At 38.0% G+C, this 15,231-nt stretch overlaps 1 pseudogene; it reads left to right on the top strand.

The window, feature by feature from the left end:
- Positions 1-2,578: 2,578 nt before the first annotated feature.
- Positions 2,579-2,949, top strand: LOC133055786 (small ribosomal subunit protein eS25-like; annotated as a pseudogene).
- The last annotated feature ends 12,282 nt before the right edge of the window (positions 2,950-15,231 follow it).

The following is a 15,231-nucleotide window of genomic DNA, read 5'->3' as shown; positions in this document are numbered from 1 at the left end:
CTAGGGCTGGCCCATTCAAGTCATCCCTGTTCTTTTCCCTACTACTTACTGAGTGTTAATACCCAGGGCAGCCTAAAAGCTTCAAGATGAAGATGGCAGAGCCTCTATCAGCCTGTGTGTGTGAATGACTGTGTGGATCACAGCACTTCAACAAACTGGAACTACCTCTACATTTCTGAACCATTAAAACACTTCAGGATTCATTTGTTGTATATACATATATATATGACGCTGATTTGTTATATTAATGATGCTACCTAACTAGTATAAATATGATCTCTGATCTACTCCATTTTCTTCAACAGATTAGAAAATCTTCAGAATTATTTCATGAGCAACATCAGTGTTTCTCCAGAGCTGATAGAGATGACAATGAAGTTGGTATTCACTTAGGGCCTACATGTGTATGTGTGTGTTCAGTGGCTCAGTTGTGTCTGACTCTTTGCGACTCCATGGATGCTAACCTGCCAGGCTTCTCTTTCCATGCAATTTCCCAGGCAAGAATACTGCAGTGGGTTGCCATTTCCTTCTCCAAGGGATCTTCCCAACCCAGGGATTGATAGTGAAGTGAAGTGAAAGTAGCTCAGTAATGTCTGACTATATATATATAGTCCATGGAATACTCCAGGCCAGGATACTGGAGTGGGTAGCCTTTCCCTTCTCCAGGGGATCTTCCCAACTCAGGGATTGAACCCAGGTCTCTCTCATTGCAGGCAGATTCTTAACCAGCTGAGCCATCAGGAAAGTCCCAGGGATCGATAGAGAAACCCATAAATGCTAACAAGTTAGCAAAATACCGTAATCTTTTCTGATAAGACTGTGTAGCATGATAAGGTTTTATGGAAGAGCTGAGAATTACCTACTTTTAAAAAGTTTTCCACCTATATTTCCTAGCCAATTATTTATTATATACCCAAGCAGTTTGAAGAAGGTTGAATAATATAATAATAATATCCAATAATGCTTTGGTGTTTTAGCAGTAATGAAATACTAAGCAGCCTGACAAGTGATGATAAATTGCCTCTCTTATTTTGCTAGTAGAGATGTGGCAAAACAAAATCCCACGCTGGATATTTGGGGGTGGTTCAGAAGTTCTATTCTGGAAAATTTTAGTTGTCACTCTGAATCACTGTATGTAGCATGCTTGTTCTCAAATATCTCTCTCCTTTGCAATAATTCACACTTCTTTAACATGTAAGAACTCTTGAATATGCTCACACATTCTAATTTATATGCTTTTCTTTAGGTACATTCAGAATAAACTACCTATGAAATGGTAGGCGACCTTTTGAATTTTTCTTTTATAATAAAGGGAATCTGAAGAGATTAATTGTCATTCTGGGTAATATAATATTCTGCATTTTATTTTCCGGGAGTACTCAGAAGAGAGGAAAGCAGTAAAAATTTAAATATAGCATGTCCAAGGGAATCTGCTACAATATATTGTGTTTACCATGAATATGAAATGCAAAATAATGCCTGTATATCAGAAGTGACTATTTAAACCCATTTCAATGTCTGAAAAACCTTATTTCAAGTTTTATCTAATTCTTTTCTTATATGATCCAAAAATGCAGATACAAGATCAACAGAAAGATATGAAATCATGAGACAGGTAGACATGGTTTAAAACTTTAGTTTAACTGCAACCTCCATCTATAGCAACATTTAAATTTTCCTTATGAGGGAGAGAAGTTAAAACAAGAAGGAGAGAGGTGCTGGACATGAATGAAATTTAACTTCTCTGTCTCAAATGCATGGTGATCATTGAGTAACTTGACTTCCCTTTCTCAGTTCAGTGGGAAAATATATTTTCATTTATTTCTTTGCAGAAACACAAATAAAATGTCATCTAAATGGCATTACTTTTATATGGATAAGCAGGTGATCTCACATTGGTCTCAGTTCAGATTGATTGTTCCATCTCTTTACTAAAGAAATACACTTAAAAGCAAATTTAGTTTAGAGGAGTCTAGCAATAATGCCTGCCTAATAGAAACAATTTCTTAGTGCCTTCAATGGGCCCTGATAACAAAGTGCATAACAGCTGCAAGAGAAGTAGCCCAATGAGCAACTTCTACTGATGGTGATTGATCCAGTCTCATAATGAAGTGAAAGCTTTTTTAGAGCCAAAGCAATTTTTGCCCACATCCTTTATCAGGAGAAACCATAATGAATCGTGTTAGTAGCCAGCATTTATTGAAAATTTCATCTTAGAATGTTGGCCAGATGTCATTATAGCAGAATTAAGTGCAGCCTGAGAGCCTTGCTGTAATGTACAGAATCTCTCTTCATCACTGTTCTCAAGTTGTTTTGGGTCTGCCTCCAAATATTACAGAGAAATGAAAAGAAAAGAAAAAAAAAAAAAAAAACACTTTATAACTGATTTAAGTGTTTTATGCACAACACGTCTTATATCTTCTCTTAAAAGAAATTTAATTACCTAAATTCTGTATGCTGTTTCAATGTACAAGTGTTAGTCTAATACATAATATAAAAATATTTTTAAAACCTCACACTGGTCTGACATCTTAGCAAGGCAGCAGTGGTCACAGCTGCTCTCCCAGCCAGCTTCACTATGCTGCCCAAGGATGACAAGAAGAAGAAAGATGCCAGAAAATCGGCCAAGAAAGACAAAGATCCAGTGAACCAATCTGGGGGCATGGCCAAAAAGAATTGGTCCAAAGGTAAAATCTGGGACAAGCTCAATAACCTAGTCTTGTTTGACAAAGCAACATATGACAAACTCTGTAAAGAAGCAACTATAAGCTTGTAACTCCAGCTGTCGTCTCTGAGAGATTGAAGATTCATGGTTCCCAGGCCAGGGCAGCCCTTCAGGAACTCCTTAGTAAAGGACTTATTAAACTGGTTTCAAAGGACCTAGCTCAAATGATTTATACTAGAAACACCAAGGGTGGAGATGCTCCAGCTGCTGGTGAAAATGCATGAACAGGTCCCACCAACTGTACATTTTGAAAAATAAAACTTTATTAGTTAAAAAAAAAAAGCACCTCACACTGACCTCTGATGTTCCTAAAAGTATAAAAACATTTAATATAGTTTGCAACTTGAAAACTATTTTAGTAATTTCAGATTATTCTAATGCCTTCAGTTTATTCTGAAAATGGCTTAGAATTATGTATCATTCTAAAGAGTAAATGGTATATGAAAAACATTTTCATTAAAAAAGGTTGTACTTAATGGATTATCTAGACTAATATATTGAAACTATGTGGTATATTCTACTTTTACAATATTTCGAGTCATCAGATATAATCACTTTCCTTGATTTGATGAGTCTTAGAGAATTACTGTCAAGCTCTCTTTGGCTAAGGGATCTGTTTATATGAAACTGATTTGTAGTTTTGTAGCTAAGTAAAAAAATAAATCCATCTGCTATCTGTCATCTCACGTTTTTTATGAAAGGCTGCAGTGTGAAGCCTAGAACATATTAAAACAAATCTTTCTTTGGATGCTTCATTTTCACATATTAAACTAGAGTTTTCAGCATTTTAGATGGAATGTTGTCTCAACTGTGGTTATAAAAACCATTAATTCTCATTTCTAACATGAGTATATGTAAGTGGACTACATATATTGAGATGTGAAGCAGTCTCCCTACCTTTAGACAATAGTCACAGTACGAAAAACACTAGGAGTCAGTCCATAGAATGAGGCCTGATGAATTAGAACTCCATGTTCTACAGAGCAGAAAAGAAAAAGTAGAGCCTTCATCTGGGTCACACCTAATATGTCAAGTATATTTCATCCTCAGGTATGATAATCCAAATTATTACAAATAGGATACCGCAACTAAGAAAGCTTCCAAGTTTAAGTATTAGCGGGACTATATTTACCCTTTTAATTTATATTTAATTGAAGGTGCTATTTGCTTTTAAAGCATCCAGTTCTACTTTTACCTAACACTGGCCATGTGAATTAAATTAAGTTCCTAAAGTGCTTGCAAAAGCTGTATTTTTTGCATATTCTAATCAATTACAATGTTTTTGGATTAGATTAAGAAGTACAAAACCAGAAAATTCCAAAAATGTAAAAGACAATATGTGTACATTGATATATTTGTGGTAAGGTTGGTGGTTATAAAGTTTGCTGTAAAAAAAAAAAAAAAAAAAAATTTGCTGTAACTGATACACCCACACCAGACTACTTCTGCACAAGGAATTACAAACTGTCCTGAATTCAACCAGTTCATTAATTAATTTGCTTATTAATATTATTTTTATTCTGCTGGCTAAATAATTTTTTAGGATTATTGTGTTGGAATAGGGGAATGTATGGTTTAGATGTGTGCTAAACTATACAAAAATTAACAATTTTCAAGTATAGCTGATTAAAAAATTTAATGTATAATTTTCTACTTAGTGTTTCTATTCAACATCAACAAACTCTCTCAGTACCTGAGCACTAGGAGAATTAAGATTTACAGTTGAATCTTATAGCTCAGAGCGTGTTTTGGAAATAATGCCTCTCTGCTGAGAATAAGATACTTTCTGGTACTGTGACTTGACGGAATTGCTCTTTGGAGGTCTCTACAGAATGTTTCTACCAGGCAGGAAAAGGACAGAATACACTCAGGGACATACTGATCCTGCCCTGAAATGAAAGTCTGTCCCCAAAATAATAAACTCCTAGATTTAGTGCGACATAAAGTGTTCTTTTCATACAGCAAACAACTCTTCTTATTTGACTCCCCCTTAGGAATGAAACACTATGAAACAAATGAATTTCCCCCCAACACACACACACACACAAGCATTACATGTTCACAGACCCATACACATATGCAGGAAAAAAGGAATATTTTTAACAATGCCTCATTGTAAGTTAAAAGCATTACCCTAGAGCACTACGACACCCAGTACAAGCTGAGCAAAATGTTTCTCTGCCAGTGGATGTGTATTTTAATAGCAACCAGTGCAGTCTACTTGTCTAAAATCTGAAAGTTCATTACCAGTCTTTTCCCTTCTCTATTTAGAGCATCATATTTCTTGTACTTTTAATTTTGGCATTTCTTAGCACCTATAAAGGATAGCAGGTGGTCTCTTCTGGAACCTGAATTCTTCTATTCATGTATCAAGTAAAATCAGAGAGCTGTCTTCTCTCCTCTGTATCCACTTCTAGAGGAACTTGCTTTCCTGGTGAGAGGTTATTTGATGTGTCTTCTTGTTTGGTCCCTAGTGACTCCACTGAACCTTCCTTTGAGACTGTGGACCCAGAAATAAAAATCCTGTTCATGAGAAAAAATTCAAGGTGGCTGGTTTATCATGTATAAACTATTAGCTGTTTATAAGGAACTTCATTTAGTTCAGGGACTCCATATTTAAAGCAAAGTACAAAATTGATGCCATTTAAGTTTTCCACAGTATTTTGTATCTTAAGACTAAAGACCAGAAATTAAATATTGTTGGTATAGAGTCATTTAAAAGAATGTACTGTTAACCCCTGGTAGCTCAAATGGGAAAGAAACTGCCTGCAATGCAGGAGACCCCGGTTTGATCACTGGGTTGGGAAGATTCCCTGGAGAAGGAAACTGCAACCCACTCCAGTATTCTTGCCTGGAGAATTCCATGAACAGAGAAGCCTTGTGGGCTATAGTCCATAGGGTTGCAAAGAGTCGGACAGGACCGAGCAACTAACATTTTCACTTTCACTGTTAACCTAACTTTTATCTATTTGTATAAGGGAAAAAAATCCCCATTCTAATCTACCAGACTCCTTCATACTTGCATTTCAGAATATATTTCCAAAGTATCAAATCTGGAGAAATAAGTTTCTATCATGATATCATTGTGTATATAATGGCCAATATCATGATTTACTCTATGATGTAAGATTGACTGCATTATTGTTAAATTTCTAATTCAGAGATTACTGGTTACTCCATTTCTTCTTGCCAATCTCTGAATTCCATCTCATGTTAGTGGTTTAGCTACATTTTACAGTTTCACATCTTTTCATTATTTTCTCAGTTTGAAAATAATCCAATGTGTCTAATTTTTTTCACTCCAAATTGTGTTTTATGAATTATAAATTTTGTGAATTTATATGAAAAATACAAATGCCTAATGCATCAGATAAAGTCATAGATCTTGATACAAGCAAGGTCACTGCTAGATCATAAAACGATACTATTCAGAAAAAAGATTTCCCTTTTTATGAAAATGTGTGCCTGCCATGGCATCTTCTCATTTTTTTTTAATATACATATATTTATTTGTTTAGGCTGAGTGAGGTCTTAGTTGTCGCACATGCAATCTAGTTCCCTGACCAGGGATTGAAACCGGACCCCCTGCATTAACAGTGCAGAGTCTTAACAACTGGGCCACCAGGGAAGTACCTTCTCATAAGTTTAAAAGAAAAAAAAAGGGATGTTCTTTCCTCCACTGGATGAATCTTTGAGCTCAGCAAGCTAAAGGTAGACTGCATATCATTTTCCTACTCAGCAGGGTGCCCCCACTTTACACACTGGCCAGTGACACGAAACTGAAAAATAGATTCTGTAACATGACAGAGGTTGCTTTTACAGAGGAAAAACTTCAACTCAACTCAGAGGCCCTACTGCTGGAAACAATCAGATACTTTGGAAATCTTTTTCCTCAGTTGTGTGAAAGACAAGGTGATAAAGGGGTATGTGTGCGTGTGCATGCTAAATAGCTTTAGTCGTGTCCGACTCTTTGCGACCCCATGGACTGTGGCCCACCAGGCTCCTCTGTCCATGCTCGTTCTCCAGGCAAGAATACTGGAGTGGGTTGCCATGACCTCCAGGGGATCTTCCTGACCCAGAGATCAAACCTCCATCTCTTATGTCTCCTGTGTTGGCAGGTGGGTTCTTTACCACTAGCGCCACCTGGGAAGCCTGATAAAGGGGTATAAGTCCATATAAATATGTGTATGAGTGTCAATGTCATGTATATGTCATTCATATATATATATATGTTTGTGTGTGTGTGTGTGTGTGTAAGTGTGTGACAGCATAAGATGGTATACAGATGCAGATGTAACAAGGAATTCAAGTCATGTCACTAGGGAATACTCTGGCAGTCTAGTGGTTAGGACACAGAGCTTCTTTCACTGCAAGGGGCATGAATTCAACACAAGGCCAGGGAACTAAGATCCCTCATGCACCTCCAAGTGGAAAAAAAAAAAAAAGATATATATATATATATATATATATATATATATCAATCCACGTCAGTCATGGAGAAGAACAAGGAAGTATGGTTCCATGAGATCCCATATATACACATACACTCACATATATGTACATATACACAAGCAATACAAACAATACACACATATGTGAAAACTCATTACTCCTAGAAAAAAACAAAACAAAACACCTCAAATCATATTTTCTGGTTTATATCACATGCACGACACTTTTTTTCTACACAAGTCATGGTTTGACACCAGCAAACTTGATTAACAATTCCTAAGGAATAAAAATAGAATCCGAGTAATAAAATAAATTCTCACCTTTTTTTGTTGTTGTTGTTTTCTTTTCCTTTGTGCTTCACCTAGTTTGTCTTGCCCATAGTGAGTCACATGCAGAGGCCTTGTCCCCAGTCCTTGAGGCCATAATTCCTAGTGAGAAACGGCTGTACGGACCCTGCATCTCAAGAATGGTATGCATAGCACTGCCCAGGAAAGAGCGATTCAAGATGGCTGCAGGCCTTATGCAGAGACGCTGAGCCCGCCTCACGAGATTTGGAGCGAGATCTGGAGTGAGAGAAGCACAATTCAGTTCAGTTCCGTTCAGTCACTCAGTCGTGTCCGACTCTTTGCGACCCCACGGACTGCAGCACGCCAGGGCTCCCTGTCCGTCACCAACTCCCGGAGTTTACTCAAACTCATGTCCATTGATTCGGTGATGCCATCCAACCGTCTCATCCTCTGTCGTCCCCTTCTCCTCCTGCCCTCTATCTTTCCCAGCATCAGGGTCCTTTCCAGCGAGTCAGTTCTTTGCATCAGGTGGCCAAATATTGGAGTTTCAGCGTCAACATCAGTCCTACCAATGAATATTCAGGACTGATCTCCTTTAGGATGGACTGGTTGGATCTCCTTGCAATCCAAGGGACTCTGGAGAGTCTTCTCCAATACAAAAGTTCAAAATCATCAATTCTTTGGCACTCAGCTTTCTTTAGAGTCCAGCTCTCACATCCATACATGACCACTGGAAAAACCATAGCTTTGCTACACAGACATTTGTTGGCAAAGTAATATCTCTGCTTTTTAACATGCTGTCTAGGTTGGTCATAACTTTTCTTCCAAGGAGTGTCTTTTAATTTCATGACTGCAGTAACTTTGGAGGCCCCCCAAATTACGTCTGTCACTATTTCCACTGTTTCCCCATCTATTTGCCATGAAGTGATGAGACCAGATGCCATGATCTTAGTTTTCTGAATGTTGAGTTTTAAGCCAACTTTTTCACTCTCCTCTTTCACTTTCATCGAGAGGCTCTTTAGTTCTTCTTTGTTGTCGATCATAAGAGTGGGGAGAAGCACAGCTGTGCCTAGAGGTGAGAACTTTGTCCCAACCTCTATCAAGAGACTGCCATCAAGCAGCCCCACCCACAACTGTTCACTGAAAGTCGTTGCTCTATAACCTGGGCTCGGATCGCTCCATTCTTTAATCAAAGAATGAAGCTTTCCTGCACTGGGAACTGAACTCAGTCTCTTTCTGGTGGCTTAATGCCTGGCAGGAGCACCCTTGTTGGGGCCTGACTCAAAGGTGTTGATAAATTTCACTGGAAATTTGGGAATGAGATTTCTTTCCTGGTCCACAAAGATTGAAGAACCAATTGATGATAGTAGCATTTGTCATGTCGGTAGCGATATGGAATTTTGGTATTATTCAGTCAAGTGGAGTGGCATGTGGAAAAGATATTTGCTACCTGTGATCAACGGCTTTTATATTAACGTATTTCTTTTTTGTTTAGAAATATTACGTTGAATATAAAAGCTATTGATTACAAGCAGAAAATGTACTTACCAATTACTGCCTTAAAGAGGAAGAATGTAAAGTGCTCTCAGGCTGAAGTGGTTACAGTTGGTGGCTCATAATGAACCACCACACCTGTGTTTCTCTGTTCACATAGCATATCAGAGAGTTTCCAGATTTTTCTTAAACAAATGCTTGCATGTTGTTTTTGTGTTTTTGTTTTTTTTTTGTTTTTTTTCTGTTAGCTTAAAATCCATGGTAGAGTTTCAGCAAAAATAAATAGGAAAACGTGAGGCAGGGATGCCTGCAGAGAGATTGGCGGTCTAAAGACCCTGCTATGTAATCAGCTAGGGCAGTTAGGGACTTTTTACAGCTTCAAAGCTGCACTTTTTCAGAGGCTGAATTTTTCAGCCCATGCATCCTGCCCACAATTTAAAAGAATGCCAAGGATACTGGATGGCTGCTTTGGTAAACAATAACTTTAAATATCGCAGTTGATCTAAGCCACCCTTCAACTTTACATTCAAATGAGCAAACACAAATATGCTCTCCTAAATTAATAGATTCTGTGGTCTACTTACACACCTTCAATAAACCCACCATCTTTGCACTCAGTAATCAGCCTACAATGAGTAACCTCACCCCTTACTGCCCTTCTCTTTGGGAGAGAAGAAAGATCTACTCAAAGCCTCCATATCCACCTTATTGATTGCTTTTCCAAGCCACAATGAATGTTTTTCTCAGTTGGCATTCCATTTAAATGTTGTATACTTTTGGCAGTGCCATTAACAGCTCCCCAGAGGGCATACCATGCCTAAGAGAAGGGTAAGGCTGCCCAAAGAAAGATGAGAATGAATAATCTAAAGTTGCTACCCATAAACCCTGGGGCCACCCCAGGACTAATTTCTAACTAACAAGCAGCACTTTCAGATTCTGCTGTGTTTATCACACGCTGCATTTCAACCCAGAGATTCTCTCAATACTCATTTGCTCTCTGGCACAAAATAATTGCTCTATGTAGCCGTCAGGCTCTGGAAACTTGTAAAGATGGAGCTATAGAACCCTAACATAATAATACAGAATTTTTTTTTTAAGAAATCATCTTTTCACAGAAACTCTATCATTCTCCAGAAGACACTCAGGACAATGGTGTTCTATGACACCTTGTACCTCCTCAGAAACAAGGAAATCCTTTTCTACCTTGCAGTAGCTTACAAATATTAATGTATCCGATATGTCCTTACTTGCCATCTGGCTTTCTGACAGGCTTTGGGTTTTAAATCAAGCATGAAGCATGAAAAGTTGTAAATAGCAAAAATTTGATAAAGCAATCCTTTAATATTTGTATTTCATTTTCTTTAGACAATGTGTTGGATAAATTAAATTAGGACTTCAACACATCTCTTCTGACTTACAGGGAGATTTGCACCTTTCTCAAAAGTTTCTTTGCTCTTAAACAACTGCTGGATCATAAGACTAAAGTAATTTCTTTGGAATTGTTGTTCAATTCAGACCATTGTGTAAAGATACTTTAAATCATTAAAAGGTTTATAGCTGATATGTAAAGAAAAATAAGGGGGGAAAAAAAGAAATGAACTCTTATATTTAAACTGGAAATAGAGACTAGTAATAGGAAGTAGATTTATCCTGGTGTGGAAAAATCTAATACACCACAGCAGCTAAGCAATATTCATTTTTATGGGATAGTATACAAAATATATAAACCATTGTTTGAGATAGAGATTGAACAAAGAACATATTATCTTCATGGCTTTCCTCTACATGGGTAGTAATTTTTTAAGTGAAATGAGCAGACCTATAAACCAGTAGAAATATCAAAGTATTTCTCTGAAAACTATTTTTGTTTAAAGCATCTAAACCCCTTATACTGAACCTACTAGAAATACATAGAAGTAAACAGGAATTATTTTGTAAGCTTTCTATCTCTGAACCTTTAGACATTGCAATTCCATTGAGGAACAATGGTAAAAATACCAAAGCAATTTTTAAAAATGTTTCTATGGCTTTAGTGAGTCTCCTAAAGCAGGAATCTTCTTAAATCTCGAAAGAGATTGAGGTTTTGAAACACTCTTATCAACTTTTTAGATCAGAGATGTTATACACACAGACTAGCTTTGGGGCACTACTGAGTTTAACTGATTTGAAGGAGGCTTGTCAACTGCAGACTGAGAGTGGCTGTTTCCAGAGTCGTGACTGCATTTCCAACAATGATTTCTACCCTTTACTTACCATGCACCGCTTATTAAATACAAAACCCACTGCCCTGAAGAATTTGTTCACAATCCCTACAACAGTGGCATCTGCAGAGGGGAGCTCCAGCCACTTGAAACTCATTAAAACATACTTGAGATTGACAGTGAGTAGAGAACATCTGTCAGACTTGGCCAAGATTTCAATCAAGTGTGATGTTGCTGTGTTACTTGACTACATTGACTTAATAAATGAGTTGGCTGCTGTCAGCACAAGGGAAGTTGGGTTGTAATTACTACCCTGTCCTTTCCTCTATTTTCTGAACCGTTCTTTCACTTAAATGTTCATATTCTACGTGAAATGTATGAAAATGAATTTGATGGAATAACATACCATTTAGAAAAGGAACAGAAAGTTCATTTTCAGCTGACTGAATTTAACAAGATGACCACTTCTTTAATGAGCTTGCAAGCCTATAATCTTGAAATGGTGGATAAAATAGCACTCCTCTTCCCTGTACAGAAGTGTCTCCAACTGCAAGTCTGGAAGAATGAAGTGTAGATTTGATGTGTAGATTGAATGGCTACATTCAATGCCCCAGTATATGCAATTTGGGGGGAAATCAAAAGCATTTCTCAATAACAAAAGAGCTATTGATCTCCAATAAATAAACCCTACCTTATGTGGCATTGTAAGCCTTGTGTTTATATTTCACACTTAATCCCAGAACAATCCATTTTGCAGATGATTAAACAGAGACTCAAAGAAATTCACTGATCTACCCTAGTAACATAATTACTAAGCAACTGAATGGGGATTCCAACTCTAAATCTGGAGCTTTTCCACTATGTTGTGTTTGCTATGTTTGCCTTTTAGAAATGTTTGATGAGAGCTCAGATTTAAGTACAAGACATTGGCTCTGATCACTATTATTTCCAGGGGGTGGAAAGTAATTATTGTTTCTGCTGACAAGATAGCACGATCTGCTTAAAGATGGAAGGATATGAAATTTAGTTTTAGAAGCCAGGAAAGTTCAGCAGGATTTAAAAGAAATGATCACAGTTCAGTGAGCCAAAAGCTGGACTCAGAGCAGAAAAACTTATTCTGATCTCTTCATCTGGTGCATTGGGACATCCATTTAGCAGACCTGGTAAATCTGAGACCAGCAACCAGTGGAGCTGAGTCTTCACATGCCTGGGAAAGCATAGGCTGACCACCACGAGCTACACACCCAGGGCTTATGATGGTATACAGTCGCTCTATTTTGGTGGTGTTTACACAGAGAGAGTGGACAGAAGGTCTCTTCAAATGAAGGGAAAGATGTCTCTTCACACTTTAAACTTGTTTCCTCCATGGGTAGAGCATTAGCCACTGTACCCAGAAAAAAAAGCTAACCACATATACATTAATTATACTTTCTGATTTTCTCAATATCTCCCTTTGCCCATTGCCAGTGATTAAAAACTGCACACTGGCTCACATTTAACAATTACAGCCCCCAAGTTTAATTAATGTTAAGCCTCCATTTCTGATACCTCCACTGATCTAGAGCTTCAACCCACTGAAACTCTCCAGTTTTGATGCCATTACACTGTCGGCCTGCAGGCACTCGGTGGTTGGACGAAGTCTGTATTATAAATAGGATGTCTTTATAAAGACTGTCCCCTACAGAAGGTTGAGATGAGCCACATAGCTAAGATTATCATAGTGTTAGTAAAAATAGGTCAGCCACACATAAATGTGTGAATTCTCTTTCCTCTGAACTCCCTTAGCATTTTATTTTTATCTCTCATATGGCACTTATCACTTTCTACCTTGTATGATAATTATTTGTATGGTGGTTTTATCTCTCTTATACTAAGATCAAAAAATTCTTATTGTTCTTCACAAAACAACACAGTGCCTGTACACAGTCGGCACTTGTTTGGTGTTATTTGTTTAACAGAGCTCTAAAAATAACCAGGTAAGGATTACATTAATGTTTAAAACCTACCTTTAGTTCTGGTGGGTGGAGCTAGATTATGTCCCTATGATGGGCAGGGCCATTTCAGGTGGCATGTTTTGGGGTGTTTGTGAACTTAGTATGAGTTTTGGTAAAGCAAATATACTCCGGTTAAAAAAAGGAAAGAAACCACTTGAGCCAGGAGTGTGAACTAATCATTCCAGAGACATTTTCAACATTTTCAGACTTTTTAAAGATTTTTTTTATGAATGTTTTACATTTGTGTGGCAGCCTTTGTTGTTGTTCAGTTACGCAGAAATGTCTGACTCTTTGAGACCCCATGGACTGCAGCACACCAGGCTTCCTGGTCCTTCATTATATCCCAGAGTTTGCTCAGATTCATGTCTATTGAGTACATGACGCCTTCCAACTATCTCATTTTCTGTCACCCCCTTCTCCTCCTGCCCTCAATCTTTCCCAACATCAAGGTCTTTTCCAGTGAGTTGGCTCTTAGCATCAGGTGGCCAAAGTACTGGAGCTTCAGCTTCAGCATCAGTCCTTCCAATGAATATTCAGGGTTGATTTCCTTTAGGATTGACTGGCCTGATCTCCTTGCTGTCCAAGGGACTCTCAAGAGTCTTCTCCAACACCGCAGTTGAAAGCATCAATTCTTTGGTGCTCAGCCTTCTTTACAGTCCAGCTTTCACATCTGTACATGACTACTGGATAAAACAGTGTTAAAGTTTATCATTAACATTTTTAAAAATAACAAAAATAAAACATACTTTTATAAAAAGCATTTGACTATTGAATTGAACTTCCTTGGAACATTTGGCCTCCTGTTCTTGTGTTCTCCTTTCAGGAGAGGCCACAGTCACACACATGCATCACACACTCACTGCTCCAACTGGACTGAATTAGTTCTGACTCTGTGTTGTCTTTTACCTCCAGGTCTCCTTTATCTCACTGAGAGACACGCTTTCCTGTTATCTAACTTTTTTACTAACTGCAAAACTGACTCCTGCTTCAGTCTCCCTCCCTCTGGAAATTTTCCCTGACCCTGTAAAACCATCCCACTACATCTTGACGCTTCCTCCCTGAGCCATGAGAGAAGCCCTCTCATCGCACAAATCACACTTAATTTGCTCTACACAGGCTTAATTTGCTCTACTTAATTTGCTCTACTGGGTCTACGAGATCTCAGGGCTACAGCTCCAAGGAAACCAGGGCAACCAGACCTGGCCCAGCAATGGGTTCTGAGTACTCTCCATGAATGACCTCTTTATTGAAGGGTAGGCACTGCTGTTTATGTGAGTCACAGGGAAGATAGTCCAGTCGACACGAACAATTACGGGCCGTGTTCTGTCAACATGAATAACAGAGCACAGGTTTTACACATAAGTCTTTGATGAAAGCTTTTCAGTTTAAAATAAACACAACACCTCAAAATATTGTAGGTCCAACTGCTTCATTGGTACAGGAGGAAGAAATTTATTTTATTATTACTTTTTAGTAAACCTCTCTCTTTAAGCAGAAACTCGAAGAAGACAATCATAACACCTTTCTGAGGTAAGGAAAGGAGTAGAGAATTAGAGTAGGCAGCATAAAGGAGGTAGCATATCTGTTGAGTTCAGTTTAGCCAATGAAGAAGGGGAGGAATCTCAGACTTCAGTCAGAGCAAAAAAGCATGAACACAATTTTAGAGACATGTAAGTGTGTGTTGTTATTGTTATTTAGTTGCTAAGTCGTGACTGACTCTCTGCAAACCCATAGACTGTAGCCCGTCAGGTTCTTCTGTCCATGGAATTCTCCAGGCAAGAATACTGGAGTGGGTTGTGATTTCCTTCTCCATGGGATCTTCCCAACCCAGGTACATGACTAGAAATGTATGGATTGTTGCTGGAGGATGTGGGAGAATCTGAGTGCATGCAGGAGAGGAGTTTAAAACAGGTTGATTTACAGTTACAAATAGCCTTGAACACTAAGCAAATGAATTTGAACTTAATTCTGTAATTTGGAAGCTACCATCTCAAGGTTCCAAGCAAAAGACACATAGGCCAATTGTGATTTAGAGAAACAATTTTGGTGACAAGCTAATGAATGAGAGGGAGAAGAAA

The sequence above is a fragment of the Dama dama genome, chromosome 5 (genome assembly GCF_033118175.1).
Source record: "Dama dama isolate Ldn47 chromosome 5, ASM3311817v1, whole genome shotgun sequence".
Classification (NCBI taxonomy): domain Eukaryota; kingdom Metazoa; phylum Chordata; class Mammalia; order Artiodactyla; family Cervidae; genus Dama; species Dama dama.
Note: the sequence above shows the minus strand (reverse complement) of the source record. Positions and strands in the feature narration are given on the sequence as shown.